This window comes from Triticum aestivum, chromosome 6A, assembly GCF_018294505.1.
Source record: "Triticum aestivum cultivar Chinese Spring chromosome 6A, IWGSC CS RefSeq v2.1, whole genome shotgun sequence".
NCBI lineage: Eukaryota > Viridiplantae > Streptophyta > Magnoliopsida > Poales > Poaceae > Triticum > Triticum aestivum.
Genome location: NC_057809.1, coordinates 443,872,248 through 443,889,867, shown reverse-complemented (window position 1 = coordinate 443,889,867; position 17,620 = coordinate 443,872,248). Strand labels below are relative to the sequence as shown.

The 17,620-nt window shown below is 41.7% G+C and overlaps 1 pseudogene; it reads left to right on the top strand.

Annotated features, from left to right (window-relative positions):
- The first annotated feature begins 31 nt into the window (after window positions 1-31).
- LOC123127812 (uncharacterized) lies at window positions 32-12,778 on the top strand (annotated as a pseudogene).
- The last annotated feature ends 4,842 nt before the right edge of the window (window positions 12,779-17,620 follow it).

The following is a 17,620-nucleotide window of genomic DNA, read 5'->3' as shown; positions in this document are numbered from 1 at the left end:
TGTTGGGCCTACTTGGGCCGTACTGTACCAATTTTCTTCGCTAAGCCGAAATCCTAAGCCCAGAACGTATCGACAGTCCAACTCCTATACCATCACCACGTTCTCACCGGCCTTCGCCGTCACTGCGCCGGCGCGGCCACCGGCGAACGCCCTCAACTCGTCGTAGCGCTTAAGCTTCCTCTCCCCCGACCTCAGACTCCCCAGTCCCCATCGTGTGTCGGAACAGATGCGGCTAGAGCCAAAACCCTAACCCCTTGAAACAGCTGCCTCCTACTCGAGCTGCGGGCATGGACGCGCTCATCTCGGCGGCGCTCGAGGAGGTGTGCGCCCGCCTCTCCTACGGAATCCCCGTAACCGACCTCTGGCCGGCGCTACGCGGGGCGCTCGAGGCGGCCGGCCTCCCGCTCAGCCCCGCCGTCAAGCGCGTCCTGTGGGCTCGCCTTCTCGCGCTCCCCGTCATCAGCCTCGTGGTGGGCGACGGGGATGGATCGCCCGTCGCGCCCGGCGACCCGGCGGAGAAGGACGTGGGGGAGGCAGAGCGGCGGGGCGTGCGGCTGGTGTCGAGCGCGCCGCTCAGGGACAACTTCCTTGGGATGTATGGCCACAGGTTCGCTAAATCGGAGCTCTGAGTGCCGTCCAGAAGGCCGCGCTAGAGCTTGTCGGGGCAAGCAGGTGCGCTCCGATGTACATTTGAGCAAAGTATCATATTGGTTGCTTACATCTCCCCTTTGTTTTCTATTAATCTGTGCCGAATTTCTGGCCCCCTTAATTTTTGTACATTTATGCCGACTTACCTGTGATCTTGTAATTCTTTGGGCTTAGGAGCTTCTGAATATTGAGTCAGTTATTTTACAATGCCTCCGTGATTATTTTAGTTATGAAGATTGGAGAATGTTCCCTATTCGGTGTACATATGAACCTCATTCTGGGATGTTTTCATGTGTGTGCTATAGAATTATTTTTGTCCGGCGGGAAATTATTCGATTTTACTGCCCCCCCCCCCCCCCCCCCCCCAATCATCCCACATACGACCATACATGTCAAATGGCAGGTTCAGTTGACGTTTTAAGGGGTTTAAAGCCTGTGTCTTAAGTTTAACCAAGTCAAGTGATAGATATGATCTGGTAAAAGTTGGCATGGCATCTCCCTTTGGCCGCTAAAAGTTTCAGGACTACTTGCTCTCACTTATCAAGTTTAGGTAGCATAAAATTCATTTTTCAAATTTAACCACATTCTCCAACACAATTGCTACTGCTTTCTTTTTTTTATCTTTCTTCGCGATAATATATGAATTTGCAAATTGGCAACAAGATATCATGACTTTGGTAATAACGCCTGCGATATTTGTTTACCTTTTGTCATAATAGGACTGTTGGTGTAACACAGAATGATCTATGCAAAAAATTTCACATGAAAGGAAACAACTTCCATTTTGTTGTAAAAAGCCTTGTATCACAGCGGCTGATAGTTAGACAATCAGCTCTCATAAAGGTGAAAGACAATGGGGCTGAGGGGGAAGAGGTTTCACATAATAAGCAGGTTATTAGCACCAACTCATTATATCTGTCCCGATATGCCAAAGACATGAATATGAATTCACAACAAAGAATTGAGATTACAAAACCTGAACTACTGGGGAGCAATGAAGAGACCAACATTGCTTTGCAAGAAGATGGAGCTTTGGCTGTAAATTTGAAGAATGACATATCTGTTCATGATTATCTTCCAGCAATGGAAGCCATATGTGAAAAACTTGAAAATGCCAGTGGAAAGGTCAATTGTTCTCTTCTTTTTCCATTTTGATACTCTGTTTTATTTGTTTCTGATTTGCACGTTTGCTAACCTGGGGCAATTATTTCCCTTTAGGCTTTCGTTGTATCAGATATAAAAGTTGATCCGGATTACAAGATGGCATATGGACACAGAGCATGGAGAAATGTAGGTTTGTTTATTATTGGTTACTGCAGATGTTCTCTATTTCCCTATTTCCTTCCTAATGGAGTATTTTGAGACGTATTTTTCTTAAGGTATTGCATAGGCTAAGAGATGCACAGCTTGTTGAAGAATTCGATGCCAACGTTGATGATAAGGTGATGTCAATGTTTCCTCCTGTTTCATTGTTATTTTCAGTTATTATTTATGCCATTATTTCATATTTTTTAGGGTTCATTCTTGTGGTTGCCCATGAATCTCTAATTAGCAAATTATCTATCTGTTGGAAGTCTGTTCTTCCTGGGATCTCCAATAACGCTCGAGTGCTAGGTGGCACTAGTTACTGTTACTAGCATTATTCCATTCCCTTGTTCAGTTCCTGCTGGAAACTTGCATATTGTTTTAGATTGAAGATTCAATTCCCCCCAAGCCCCAGGTCCATATTTCCTCAAATAAACAGAAGCAGAACACATAAGGTGATTCCAGAGCCCAGACAGTACTATCCAGTTTAAAGACAGGAAAGGCCAGACTAGAGACACCACCATGACAGATACAGTCATGGATAGACAACTATGAACTCATACGTATGTAAGGACAGACCCAGTGCATAGAAGCTCCCACACAAGGTGGGGTCTGGGGAGGGATTATAGGAACCTAGTCTTACCCCTGCAAAGTGCAATGCAGAGAGGCTGGTTCAAATCCAGGACCTCTTGGCACAAGTGGGGAGGACTTCACCACTGCGCCAGGCCTGCCCTCCAACTCATACATATGTAACAACAATAAAACCATATATAGACAGCTTATGAATGGCCTTAGTGATTACGAACTGCCTTATTAATTCAAGCAGTTCCATCCACCTTTTGGGCATTCTCCAATTGCAATGCTTCTTTCAGAGCTGCAAGAACACAATTTATTTGGCATAAGACTGCAGAATATTCAACTGCAATGCTCCGCCCTGCTGTACTCTATTACTTTGTTATATTTTTGCATACTTTGTTAATGAACTAGCTAGACCCTTTTCAGGTTGTTCGCTGTTTACGATTGCTGAAGAAATTTGATCCAGTTGAGTTCCAGTCGAAAAGTACAACCCAAGACTACAAAATTGGCGAGAAACGCCAGGCAACTGATCAAGTTATGGAGCTTCCATTAGAGAACTGTATATATGATATGATCAAAGCTGAAGGGTCAAAAGGTATAACCCTTGTCGAGGTACTTCTCTGAACCTTCCAACAGCACCACACAGTGCGCTACATTCCTTCATAGCTTTGACACATTGCTTCATTTCCAGGAGTACTGCTTTTCTCTGATAGTTGAATACTTGAATCTGGTTACGAGTCAAAACCAGATTGAAATGTTGACAGATTTGGTTGTTTTAGCAACTGCTTAGTTAATTTAGCAACTTGGAGGACATCAGTAATTTCCCACGTCAAGATAGGACAAGCTCCTGAAAACAAACTTTTACAGCTTACTTTGGTTTTAAACTTATTTTTTTGATGTGCTACAACAGATTGGATAGTGTTCATCCACTTAAATATCTTTCTCAGTACCTATATGGTCTGCATTATCGTTATGACAAATCCCCATAATCCATATTCAAGGAAGTGAGAATTTCCATTGTCCAGTTCAAAAGGACTTCCAGTGTTAATAATCATAGCTGTAGTTCAACATCTGCACTATCAGGAATACAACGTGTATAATGGCCTGCAGACTATCTATTGCTAGTTTGCTACCCACAGCTGTTAAAAGGTTTTAGTCATAGTGTCATATGGCACTACTGGCAGAATTCTGGTTATACTTGGACATAAACATGTGTCTTAATGTTTTATTAGCAGGCGTATTTGTGCCTATATTAGTACTTCTTTTTTTGCTTCTAACTGCATGGCCTTAACGAATTTATTTATTGAAATTTCATTTACTGCAAAACTTAAAAATGACACATGATCTTTTCTTTATGGCATAACATTCTTGCCAATACAATAACCTTCTGATTGTGGTTTCTAATGAAAAATTAGCTGCATGCCACAAAACGTCCTTGCACTATGAACCCAACAATGTGTTGTTGGTGGTGAATATACAAGGCATCTTTAGTGCACATCATTATGTAATACACATTGGTGTTGTTTATCTCATCTAATGTGGCAAATTAGTTATTTGTATTTCCTGAAATTAGTAACTTGTGTTCTCATATTACACACAACCAGCTTGGCAAACGTCTTGGGCATAAGAATTCAAGAAGGCTTCATAAAAGAGTGTCATCCATGCGCCAAAGATTCAATTTGACTTGGGATGCTGAAGTTTCAGATAAGACATCTCAGTACCGAGTTTGGACTTCAAAAGACTTTTTGCACTACAAATCTGGTACTGCTCTGCAAAGTTTTGAGGCACTCCCAGGTGATCATGTCAAGCGTTCCGATTCGTGGTCACTAGTTCCATCTAGTGGATTGGATTCTCATAGCTCTCATGGCAACAATAATGAACTCTTGTATGAAGCGGAATGCCATGATGAGCCAGTTGGACATTCTCTCCAAAGCAGCCATGAAGCTTGTGTTGGAGTTTCCCAACTAGTTAAACAAGGTACAGTAATCTAAATTCCTGTCGCTAACTGTGTATTCTCTCTGCGCTTTACATTTGTTTGTGAACTGCAAGCTGCCGTAAAAGCTTTATGGTATTTCACTATTTTTTCCACAAAATTTTAATTATGATTGGCTTCCACAGCTTTGAGTTATGTCCACTCATAGATCCAACAAAATCATGTGCATGAGTTCCCAAAATTATCACATATGGAAGGGTATATTCTACAAACATACAAAATTTCAAGATCACAATCCATTGTATTTGTGTGATATGAAAAAGACATACTCTGTGAACACTATGCAATCTATATTCACTGAATACTATGAAATTTCGAACACCCTTTACCCTAAAATTTTCAGATAGTTCAAAACTTCTTTCATGATTTTCACACGTTTGCAACATTTAGGGAATTCTTACCTAATATGTCTGCAATCAATAAGTATTGCAGCAACCTTGAGTGTACAAAATATTTCCTGTTTTTATTTATCTGTTGCCCTTTTTGTATGTACCCTCTCAGCCTCTCCATTGTTTCTCTAAGACACAGTTTGACTTAGAATGGTCTATGGTATTCTTTAATCTTGACCATTAATTTATTTCACAGAACATTTTTTTAGTAATGGCAAAATCATGATCGTGAAAAGAACTTTGAAATGCAAATCTACTGGTACCGTTTTGGTGCCAGTCAACCTATATATTATTTCCATTCTGAATAAATGTTGGTAGAAAATTACAAAAAATGAACCTCAAAATACATGGATGCGTTATTAAAATGTGTAGAGTGCACAAAACCACATGTTTAGGTCATATGGGTTGTAGAGAGGAAATACTGGTCAGTTAAATGCAGATAATCACATGTTTTCTCTTCTCTTTTAGATAAACTTGCTTTGGGTCGGAAGAAGCATCGGTGCCCCCCTTCAACTTCTGATGATCGACGACAGAGAAGGATTCTACACATGTTGAAGGTGCTTGCTAAGTATTCGTTAATCAGTTTTTTTTTTCATATGAACCATCTGTTCAAATACAAATGTGCTCTAAATTACTGCTTTTACTGTGCTTGATCTGTGGCATGAAGTAACGCTCGCTCTTGACTTGATGCACTTCACAAGTTCACAAGAACATTAACATCGTCTGTGTCCTACTTGCGTACCTTTAGTTGCATCGCTTTTGCAAACATGAGCTCAGTTTATGTATTGTAACCATTTTCATGCACTTTTTTTTTACAATTTACAGGAACATAACATGGTCTATGCTTCTGTAAATACTAGTAATTACAATTAAATTAATTTAATTGTAAGTGTTACTTTGTGCAATATGTTGTCTTCAGCAATTGTATCATAAGCCACAAAATCCCCTTCTCATTTTACCCTTTTTAATAGGACTTAAATTATCTATTCATTTCGTGCACTAATCATTTGAAACTGCTGAAATGTGTTCATTAAGAGTTCTTTTAGTGAAAAAGAAACCCAAACCCCTTCCCTAGAAGTCACTCCTTTTGTCACTTACCACCCTATTAAGTTATTCGGGTCCATTGATTCATCTATAAATCATTCTACCATCTTAAGACACTCTTGTAGGGTTCATTTATCTCATTTTCTCACGAATTTCTGTTGAATTCGTGACACGTCAGCAGCCACAGACGAATGGGATCGAGCAGACAGCCTCGTCTGGTTTCTCTCCGTCTTTCTTAACAATAGCTTCCCTCTTTCCTTACTGTGGCGTCACTGTAGGTGATAGACTGATATGGCTGTGTCCCTGTGTATCCCATGTGTCATGTGATATTGGGATGGTTGCATTGCCTCTCTAATATGTCATGCTTCAATAAAAACCACCAGAATTTCACGATAAATTGTAAAAATGAACAGGTAGGTGTGTATATCTATGGTAAAATGCTTTCTGGTGATGCTGATAAACTAGAATGGCTTATAGGAGGCTACATTATCCCATGTAAAACTATGTCAGCCTGTGGATTCTGGCCTTAATATTCCTTATACCAGCATGCTTCTATCTGGGAAGTACAGCTCTATGGTACCAGTACAAGACTATTATCCTTCTTTCTTTTTAATGTTTCATGTTTATCATTTATTTATTCCTCTTCATTTTTTTATTTGTAATAAATGAAAGCACTTCATAGTTATCTTAGTAGGACTTGCAAGAAGTAACATCATTTTTTGTTCTTTTGTGTACACACGGTCATGTCCATGCATGTTCATGCACTCCTGAATGTCTTCTTGCATTTCATTGTTTTGCACCTTTTTTTTTCCTTTGCAGAAAAAGAAATTTGTGCTAAAGGTGGAGTTACATAAATGGTTAGAGAGACTTGAGAAGGAAAATGGCAAAATGATGGATAGGAAAACATTGGCTCGCACGTTGAATAAGCTTCAGCAAGAGGGCAGCTGTAAATGTATCAAAGTCAGTGTCCCTTTGGTTACAAACTACACCCGCAATCGTCTCATTGATGTAATACTTCATTCTTCTGTTGGGGACTTATCACCAGAACTTGTTGATCAAATTAGGATGAGGCAGCGGAACTTTGACACTGAAACTCGTTCTGGTGCAGCAGCTAAACTGAAGCAAAATCAACATAAGACAGCCATGCCTGGTCTGAGGATTTCACGCAGAGTTAAAGATAACAAACCGTTAATAATAGAAGCTATGCATGCCAATGGATTTATAGGTGCAAAAATGATCCGGGTGAAGCTGTTCCACATATTTCTGTGGGTATATGTTAGTTGTTTGCCAGGTTGCTGCATACCAGCTGGTTATGCTGAAGAAGGGCAGCATGCCAAGGACCTTAATCAATCATCTCCGTTATTTTCGATGGCAGCAGCTATAAATGAAATGCCTGTCGATCTCTTTCTACAAGTTGTGGGATCAGCCAAGAAGATCGATAACATGATAACTAAGGTGCTTTCAGAACTTCCTACCGAGGAATACAACCAGCTCATGGATACTCATGCTAAGGGACGACTCTCACACTTAATAAATATTTTAGATAAGCTCAAGGTAATGTTCCGTGTCTTCGATGTTTGTGAGAATCTAGAAAAGGAAAAAACTAAGAATACAAACCTGAAGTTCTTTTAGGTTGATAAGTGCCTGATGCATGATCTTATTTAGCAAAGTCAACTTCATGTTTATTGCGATTCAACTTCCATGATATCTTAATTCACTAGGGCGCAGCGGACTTGTAATGACCCAGTTCTGCACTTCTGTGGCTTTGTTTGCTAGTTGCTCCAACTTGCAAATGAACTTGTAGATGAGTCAGGTGTACCATCAGATGCTGCGCCTACACATTCAATGGAGCTCAGGCCTTATATTGAAGAACCAATACGAAGAATTCTTCCATCATCACATGTTAATTTGAATCATCGTCCAAAAATTCGGCATGATTTTGTGCTTTCAAAGCAGGAGTTTGTTGATGCTTACTGGGAAACATTAGAGTACTGCTATCTGACAGCTGGCTTGACTGAGCCGTTAAGTGCCTTCCCTGGCTGTGCTGTACCTGAGGTTGGTTATCATTGCTGTGCATTGTTGCTGTATTATCTCAAAATAGTACTCCCTCCGATCTATAATTAGTGTTATTTTAGTTCAAATTTGAACTAAAACCGCGACACTTATTATGGATCGGAGGGAGTAATATTTTACTGTTGATTTACCTGTTACCATCTTTAAATGCTCATTTTCTTTCTTATCCCGTTATGTACTTTGAAAATAATGTGTATATATATTTGTCAAAATTTGACTGCTGCATCATTGACTTAACTGTATAGTTCTGTTTACACTAACTTATGTTTCATTCTCTACACATCTTGCATTTCATTGTCCTTTCTGGTTGTGGTAAATGGTTTTGCCTGTAAGATCCTTTCAGCTAAGATGTTCCTGTTCATTTGAACGTCCAATGCTGATCTGTTTTATAAATTCGCGGCCTTCCAATTTTACCTTCTGAGTATATCTCAGTATCGTATTTGGCTGCTACTGCTGTTAACTGCTCCATCAATATTCATGATTTGGTGTTGCATTGCTGCTGCCCAAATCTAGTCAACAGTGTCGGCACTTTTAAAACCTGCTTTCCAGGATCTCGATATTGTCATACTGATATGTGCTTTTTAGTTCCTTGCTAATATGCTCTTTTTTATCATAAATGTTGCCAGCTGCAAGCATTTTGTTGATTGCCATTTTTTTTATATAATCTGGAAACAATATTTTCTGGCATTGGCAGTTCTACCTCATCGAGCTTTATATAGTACCATGTTTCATGCAGGTTTCTCATCCTCGTTCGTGGAGTTCTCGTAGAGTAATGACTATTGAACAACGGCGGGAGTTACAAAAGCGTATTAGAAAAATCAGTGAGGAGGGGAGAATTCCTTTCAAAGATTGTCTTGTAATCGCAAAAGAGTTGAATCTCTCTCTAGAGCAGGTATGAGCTCGTAATTTCCCTCCATCTTCATGTGAGGGCAATTTATCTGCAGCATTAGTCTGAATAATATTTGACTTGGTTTTGCACTACCATTGAACTTATATGCTAGTTCTTTTCTACAACTTTGTGTTTTCGGGCAGTCCATATTGAGTGCATATAGATTTTTTGAAAGGTCAAACCTCACAAACTTTGACCAAGTTTATGGAGAAAAAATATTTACATCTAGAATGCCAAACATATATCATTACATTCACCATAAGATATAGTTACATATTTTATATATTTGGTACTGCAGATATAGATAGTTTTCTCTATAAACTTGATCAAACTTTGACTTTTGAAAAAAAATCTATATGCACTACATTATGCAATCCTATGGTCTACACCCTTCTTACATACTGTAATCAAGATGGAACTTGACCACACGGTAGTAAGTTCCATCATGAGCCCCCTTTGTCATGGAAATTGGGCATGCGACGAATGCTGAGCACAGGAAGGTGGGTGCTGCTCTAGTACCACCTGAGAGAGTAGAAAGCATTTCAGGAACAAGTCCAAATGTGTTCAACTGCTCATACAAAGGAACATTAATAAGACCCGCTAGATGTTTTTAGAGACATAGAAAACCAAAGGCAGTAATAACTTGATCCAAATATCTTAGGGGCATGGTATGTAAATTCCGAAGGATAACAAGAACTGTAGTTTTGTATTTGGACTTTTGGAGGAAATTTAATTCAATTTTTCTTCTTATTGGGGTAGAAATGGATATTGAATTATTTCTACTAAATGTCTGCTTGGGTTTGCTACCACAGTTGAATTGAGTTTGTAAAAATGGAGGCTCAATGCGTTTCCAAGTTGAAATAGAATTGGGCTTACAATTCAACTTTCTGTTTGGTTGCTAAAGAATCCACAGATAACATATTGGTCACCACCCAAAACCAAATCATATTTGGCTGCCAGAGAAATGGAATCACACATGTGGTCGAGTGGCTTCACCGTGAATCCCCGGTGGAAGCAGAAGAGGTGGTGGGAGCTGGCTGGCGGCAGAGGCTATGGGCTGTTGCCACCCGAGCCGAAGACAGGGAGGAGGAAGAAACAGTTCATGATGTCGGATGTACTTGAGATCTTGCTGGTTGCAGTCAGTGCCACAGGCTGCCATCTGAGCGTTATCCCCACCTAATAACTCAAAGGTGGAGGAAGAAGCAACCATTGTCAGAGGGGAGAATAGAGGAGGCGGCCAGAGGTGGAGAATGGAGATGCTGTACCAGATCCTGATGGAAGGAAGGGAAGAAGCAAGAAGATGAGGCGAGCGACTGTAGTGGTAGACGGAGGCAGGGGGGCTGTGGAGGTGGTCAAGGGGACACAGGCTGACTGGTGGCCGTTGGTGGAGGTTGACAAAGGCACGGCATCGGATATGAGAGGAAGTGGGGGTGGCCTTCGAGCAAGCAGATCTTGCATTCAATTACAAAGAATTCAGAGTGTTTATGGCTCAGTACTTTGCAAGGCCTCCCCACCCCCCCCCCCCCCCCCCCCCCCCCAAATTCCTCTTCCAGATCCTAATAGCATTCGGACAGCCGATATTCAGAAGACTCGATTTCAGTTCCTGAGTTCCAAGTCTAGTTCCAACATCCAAACAGGGTGTAATACAATATGGCTGACCTCATATAACTAAGAGTATAATTTTGACAAGCTAACATAACAAAAATGTGCAGTCTGGCTCTTTTGATTTGTCAAGGTTAAAGTTTGACTCCGCATCACAAAATTCATAACTTGGCAGGCTTGCTTGTTACACTCTGCACTGTGGGATGGACGGGCGGACGGCCTCTTTAAGCCTATCCTAGTGAATCTTCATTTGACTTATTTTCTGCCATGCACATGCGTGTGCTCTTCGAAGTTTATGTGGCACATTTTTTCCGAACATGTACTTAAATGCATGCTATTTTGTATTAGAAGAAACCGTCAAGAAGGTGGCAGAAGTATTCAAAACCACCAAAAGTGGCTGTCCTAAAAACCAAAACTAAAGGTATGAAACAAATAAAAACAAAACTGCCTAGCTAACCAAACAGAAAGGAAACTAGGGGTGAGGATCCTTTGTTTCTGCTAGTTTCCGGAGATCAGCTTTGCTGAGAATGCTATCGGCCAGTGATTGGCCAGTTAACTAGCTCATGGTATGATACTATAAATGGAATTGAACAACAAATCTGAGCCCAGTGCCCCAGTGGGAGGTAGGTAGGGAGGGGATTCAGGCCATATTGCAAACCCCGACTACTGCTGCCGGTCATTGGACCTTTAATTTTCACATCTTACCCACAGTACAGGAAGGGAAGGAGGGAACTCGAGAGAGTACTTAGGCCTGATGGCATACCCCAACAGCCTCCACTTGTCTGGTCCTTCCTACTTGCATCTGCATCTGCTGCTGCTCTCTGCCCTGCTGCTTGTTGTGGCGGCTGCTACTGTTCATGGTGGAGGTCTGGTAATATTAGGGCACAGGATTTAATGTATTGGACCACACTTAGAGAAGATTCAACATGCATAGCATATAATTTGTTGATACTAATGAACCATGAAAAATCATGGAGCAATTGTAGCATATCTCCAACACAGGTCCACCTTTATTCCTTTTATTCTTCACATATGGCCATGATTTTTTCAAGCAAACATACCTTAATTAGCACAACACACAGGATGTTCACCTTTGTTTCCTTTTATGGCTTTCTTCACATGTGGCCATGATTTTTTCAAGCAACCATATCTTAATTAGCACAACACGCAGGACTTTTTTTCCATTGTGTTGGTACAATAAAAATATACAACTGCTAATTGTCTGATATGTGTACGTAAGCTACTCATAAGGTGTGAAGATTATATGGTCAGGAAGGCATTTTCTTGTATTTTTTCTTCAGTTTCAGTTAGTAATAGTGTCCTTAATTGCTTATCCTGCCAGCAGTCACTGCCTGCTTGTTTCTTAAGTTATGATTGTTTCATTATCCTAGTTGAAATATTGTTTATATCTGATTTGTTTTGTCCATTAGTTCCTATTCAGTATTACTGACTGGCAGGATTTTTTCTATTAATGTAGGTGCTTTGTGTTTCGTACTCTCAGAATAGACAGCTCATCTTTCCTACACAAAAGCAGCAACGAGCTAGTTCTGGATCGATCTGTCAGAAAAGGAAAAGATCTGCTAATAAGGTTACCCTACGGTTTATTAAACAAAAAGTTGAAGCCAGTGGATCCTCTGGAAAGATATCAACCCAGTCTACCCTGGATGAGGGATTACCAGGGAGCATCTATGCATCATCCACTGGTAAGAAGTTCGTGTGGACATATGAATCTGACAGGTATAGTTTCGTTCTGCACCTACTACAGACCTTACTACGGAGCTAAAAAAATGTTTCCCATTGCGCTGGAGCCTGATTGGTTATTATTATCTGCAGAAAACTGCTGATGATCTACACTAGATTTTGTGCAGCACGCGGACCCAAATGTCAATGGAATTCTCTCTCTGGTCTTCCAGCTGCACCACCTACATGTCGTAGAAGGATGGCATATTTAAATAAAAACATAAATATAAGAAAAGCTGTTGTCCGAATCTGTAGCCTTCTCAGATAGGAAAGGAGATCGAAAGAGAGGGAATCCCATTCTCATATGTCAAATTCTAGTCATGAGAACTGTGTGGATTCAGATTCTGAGATATTCAATTGGGATTATTTTGAAGATCCAGAAATAAAAAATGCACTTGATGAAGTCCTTGAATTCATCCGAGTAGAAAACGTGAACCAGACCAGGAAAGCTGAGCCTAATAATGCAAAGTGCAACAATGATAATAATGCCAACGAGGAAATTCCAAGTGGGCAGAAAGAGCAGGTAAGTAATTGTCATTTAACCTGAACTTCCGACCTATGTTTTGGTTAATACCGATCTTTCACCTTGAATTAATCAGGTTATGCAAGGTGTTACCAGTACAAGCACTGCAGTTCCAGAAGCTGGATCACGTGAGCTTGCAGAATTGCCTAGACAATCAAATGCACCCCATGCTAGTAACAGCGTGGACGGTCCCTGTGCATCTGATGAAAACATCATTAAGGTCAACAAAGATGAAACTACTAGAAGATATGGATGCAAATCTTTAGCAGTTGCCAATGCGATAGAGCTTCTGAAGTTGGTTTTTCTCAGCACATCATCAGGATCAGAAGTACAGGCTTCATTAGCTACAACCCTCCAGCTGTATTCACAGAGCGAAATTGTGGCTGCCTTTTCCTTTCTTAGTGAGAAGAAGTTCACGGTTAGTATTTGCTAACTTATGCAGTTAAGCACCCATTGAATATCCAGTCTCTGCTATTGTTCAGTTTGCTCAGCCCAGCTCAGGTCTTTTAACCCATATTAACTTCCCTTGATTGCAAAGTGCAACATTTAGCTTCATTGCTTGTGAAACCTAGATATTTTCCTCCATTTCTTGCTGTGAGAAAACTATCCTTGCAGTCCTACCACTTCTACTTATAAATAACTGTTTATATGACTCGAAATTTGCTAACCATGGTTTGTGATCACAAAAATTATACTTCATCTGAAGCATGGTCCTATCAGTCCATCACAAATCACCATTCAGAAAGTAACTCGATATAGAACTAACATGTACAAATATAAGCTTGTGGTGGGGGAATAGCATGGACGTAGATGTTGGGTTCTGATGTTGATAACTGGAAATTCATTATGAAGCCGGAAGCTAAATACGATGTGATTGCCTAGCTAACGTTGTCTGGATTTATGAATGTGGTGCATGTCATGTTTATGCCTGTGTTATCACAGCTTTTACTTTCCCCATGTTATAAGCACCTGAGTTTGCAGTGGAGCTATGCTGATAATCTTTATTCTTAGCATGTGCTGTAAAGGATGATTAGTCTGTTCAGCATCTTCACTGTTATCCTGTCTGTAATCATGTCAGGAATCATAGAGTTCCTTCAATTCTGTAATGAGCTGGAGCAGACAGTTTGATTTTTAAGTCTAATATGTGATATAAGACAACAGCTATTTTGTACCGCTGTTCTTACTTCTCCCTGCATTTTGCAGGTTAGTGGACATGGAACAAAGCCATACACCCTTTCTAGAAAATTCTTCTTCAAGGCTTCTCATTCACCCTTCCCATTTGGTTCTGGAAAAAAGGCTTCTGAATTTTCCAACTGGCTTATAGGGCAGCAAAGGAACACTGCAGACAATAGAATTTATTTGTATCCAGATGTAGAATGTGGAGAAATTGTTTATCTCTTTTCGCTGGTTTCGTCTGGAGGGTTGTTCATTTCACCTTCCTTGCCAAGCGAAGGAGTTGGTGATGCTGATGGGTCTAATAGTTCCAGCCCTTTGGTTGAAGATACCAGTGGACTAAATGATGGTACTCACAAACGCAAGGCTGATACGGTGGAACAGGAAAGCAGTGCGGCTAAGAAAAACAAACTTTGCTACCGCCGTGAGAAAGGTTTCCCTGGTATCCAAGTTGCTCTGAATCAGGACAGAATTCAAACAAACCATCTCACGCAGGAGTTACATGATAAAGAGTGCCTTATTTTTAGTTTAGCCCAGGAAATGAGCATGAGGGATGTTGATTCACAGGTTGAAAGCCCCGACACGTCACTGTATTTAAACAACTCCAGTTCATGTCGACATATGCTGTCTGAATCTCATTTGGAAAGCTCTTATAATGGATGGCCTTGGGATGCTATGAAAATATATGCAGACCAGTTACCATCATTATCTTGTAATCAAAATGAATTGTCCATATTGTCTTCTGATCTGTTCAGAAGCGCATTTTATGTTATTTATCAAGGTGGCGAAGGAGGAGTTAATTTGAGAGAATTGTCACAGAAACTGCATCCATTAGGTACTTGCTGTTCTCATGAATAATCATTTGCGTGGTTTCACCAACCATCAACAATTGATGCTCCTTCTTGATTTCTACTTTCGCGGTGTCAAACATCACGAATATTTCAAGGATCATCATATCTATCCCTGATATGTTATAGTTCATCACGAAGCTCTAGCAGTTTGGTGGCAATGACTTTGGAGAAACATCACTATCTCATCTGAAAGATCAACTCCCACTCGATTCAAGTGATTGTTGCACTCAGACAATCTGAGCACAAGCTCAACGATTGAGCTTTTCTCCCTTAGTTTGCAGGTTAAGAAAATCGTCGGAGGTCTTATACCTCTTGACGTGGGCACGAGCCTGAAATCCCAATTTCAGCCCTCGAAACATCTCATATGTTTCGCGATGTTTCAAAAACATCTTTGGTGCCTCAATTCTAAACCGTTTAACTGAACTATCACGTAGTTATCAAAACGTGTATGTTCGATGTTCGAAACATCCACAAACGACGTTTGGGGTTCAGCACATTGAGCAGTGCATTAAGGACATAAGCTTTCTACTGTCCGCATAATCGCTACTTTCAACTTTCAACTATATTTTCTCTAGGAACATATCTAAACAGTAGAACTAAAGCGCGAGCTACGACATAATTTGCAAAAGGTCTTTTGACTATGTTCAGGATAATTAAGTTCATCTTATGAACTCCCACTCAGATAGACATCCCTCTGGTCATCTAAGTGATTACATGATCCGAGTCAACTAGGCCATGTCCGATCATCACGTGAGACGGACTAGTCATCATCGGTGAACATCTTCATGTTGATCGTATCTACTATACGACTCATGCTCGACCTTTCGGTCTCCGTGTTCCGAGGCCATGTCTGCACATGCTAGGCTCGTCAAGTTAACCCTAAGTGTTTTCGCTGTGTAAAACTGCCTTACACCCGTTGTATGTGAACGTAAGAATCCATCACACCCGATCATCACGTGGTGCTTAGAAGCGACGAACTGTAGCAACGGTGCACAGTTAGGGGAGAACACTTCTTGAAATTTTGTAAGGGATCATCTTATTTACTACCGTCGTCCTAAGTAAACAAGATGCATAAACATGATAAACATCACATGCAATCAAATAGTGACATGATATGGCCAATATCATTTTGCTCCTTTTGATCTTCATCTTCGGGGCTCCATGATCATCATCATCACCGGCATGACACCATGATCTCCATCATCATGATCTCCATCATCGTGTCTTCATGAAGTTGTCACGCCAACGACTACTTCTACTTCTATGGCTAACGCGTTTAGCAATAAAGTAAAGTAAGTTACATGGCGTTCTTCAATGACACGCAGGTCATACAAAAAATAAAGACAACTCCTATGGCTCCTGCCGGTTGTCATACTCATCGACATGCAAGTCGTGAATCCTATTACAAGAACATGATCAATCTCATACATCACATATCATTCATCACATTCTTCTTGGCCATATCACATCACATAGCATACCCTGCAAAAACAAGTTAGACGTCCTCTAATTGTTGTTGCATGTTTTACGTGGCTGCTATGGGTTTCTAGCAAGAACGTTTCTTACCTACGCAAAACCACAACGTGATATGCCAATTGCTATTTACCCTTCATAAGGACCCTTTTCATCGAATCCGTTCCGACTAAAGTGGGAGAGACTGGCACCCCGCTAGCCACCTTATGCACCAAGTGCATGTCAATCGGTGGAACCTGTCTCACGTAAGAGTACGTGTAAGGTCGGTCCGGGCCGCTTCATCCCACAATACCGTCGAAACAAGATTGGACTAGTAACGGTAAGCATATTGAACAACATCAACGCCCACAACTACTTTGTGTTCTACCCGTGCAAAGAATCTACGCAATAGACCTAGCTCATGATGCCACTGTTGGGGAACGTAGCAGAAATTCAAAATTTTCCTACACGTCACCAAGATCTATCTATGGAGAAACCAGCTACGAGTAGAAGGAGAGTGCATCTACATACCCTTGTAGATCGCTAAGCGGAAGCGTTCAAGTGAACGGGGTTGATGGAGTCGTACTCGTCGTGATTCAGATCACCGATGATCCTAGTGCCGAACGGACGGCACCTCCGCGTTCAACACACGTACAACTCGACGATGTCTCCCACGCCTTGATCCAGCAAGGAGAGAGGGAGAGGTTGAGGAAGACTCCATCCAGCAGCAGCACAACGGCGTGGTGGTGATGGAGGAGCGTGGCAATCCTGCAGGGCTTCGCCAAGCACCTACGGGAGAGGAGGAGGTGTCACGGGAGGGAGGGAGGCGCCAAGGGCTCAGGTATGGATGCCCTCCCTCCCCTCCACTATATATAGGGGCAGGGGAGAGGGGAGACGCAGCCTTGCCCCCTCCTCCAAGGAAGGGGTGCGGCTAAGGAGGGGGGAGGAGTCCATCCTCCCCAAGGCACCTCGGAGGTGCCTTCCCCCTTTAGGACTCTCCCCTTTTTCCTTTATCTTGGCGCATGGGCCTCTAGGGGCTGGTGCCCTTGGCCCATGTAGGCCAAGGCGCACCCCCTACAGCCCATGTGGCCCCCCGGGGCAGGTGGCCCCACCCGGTGGGCCCCCGGGACCCTTCCGGTGGTCCCGGTACAATACCGATGACCCCGAAACTTGTCCCGATAGCCGAAACAGGACTTCCTATATATAAATCTTTACCTCCGGACCATTCCGGAACTCCTCGTGACGTCCGGGATCTCATCCGGGACTCCGAACAACATTCGGTAACCACATACAAACTTCCTTTATAACCCTAGCGTCATCGAACCTTAAGTGTGTAGACCCTACGGGTTCGGGAGACATGTA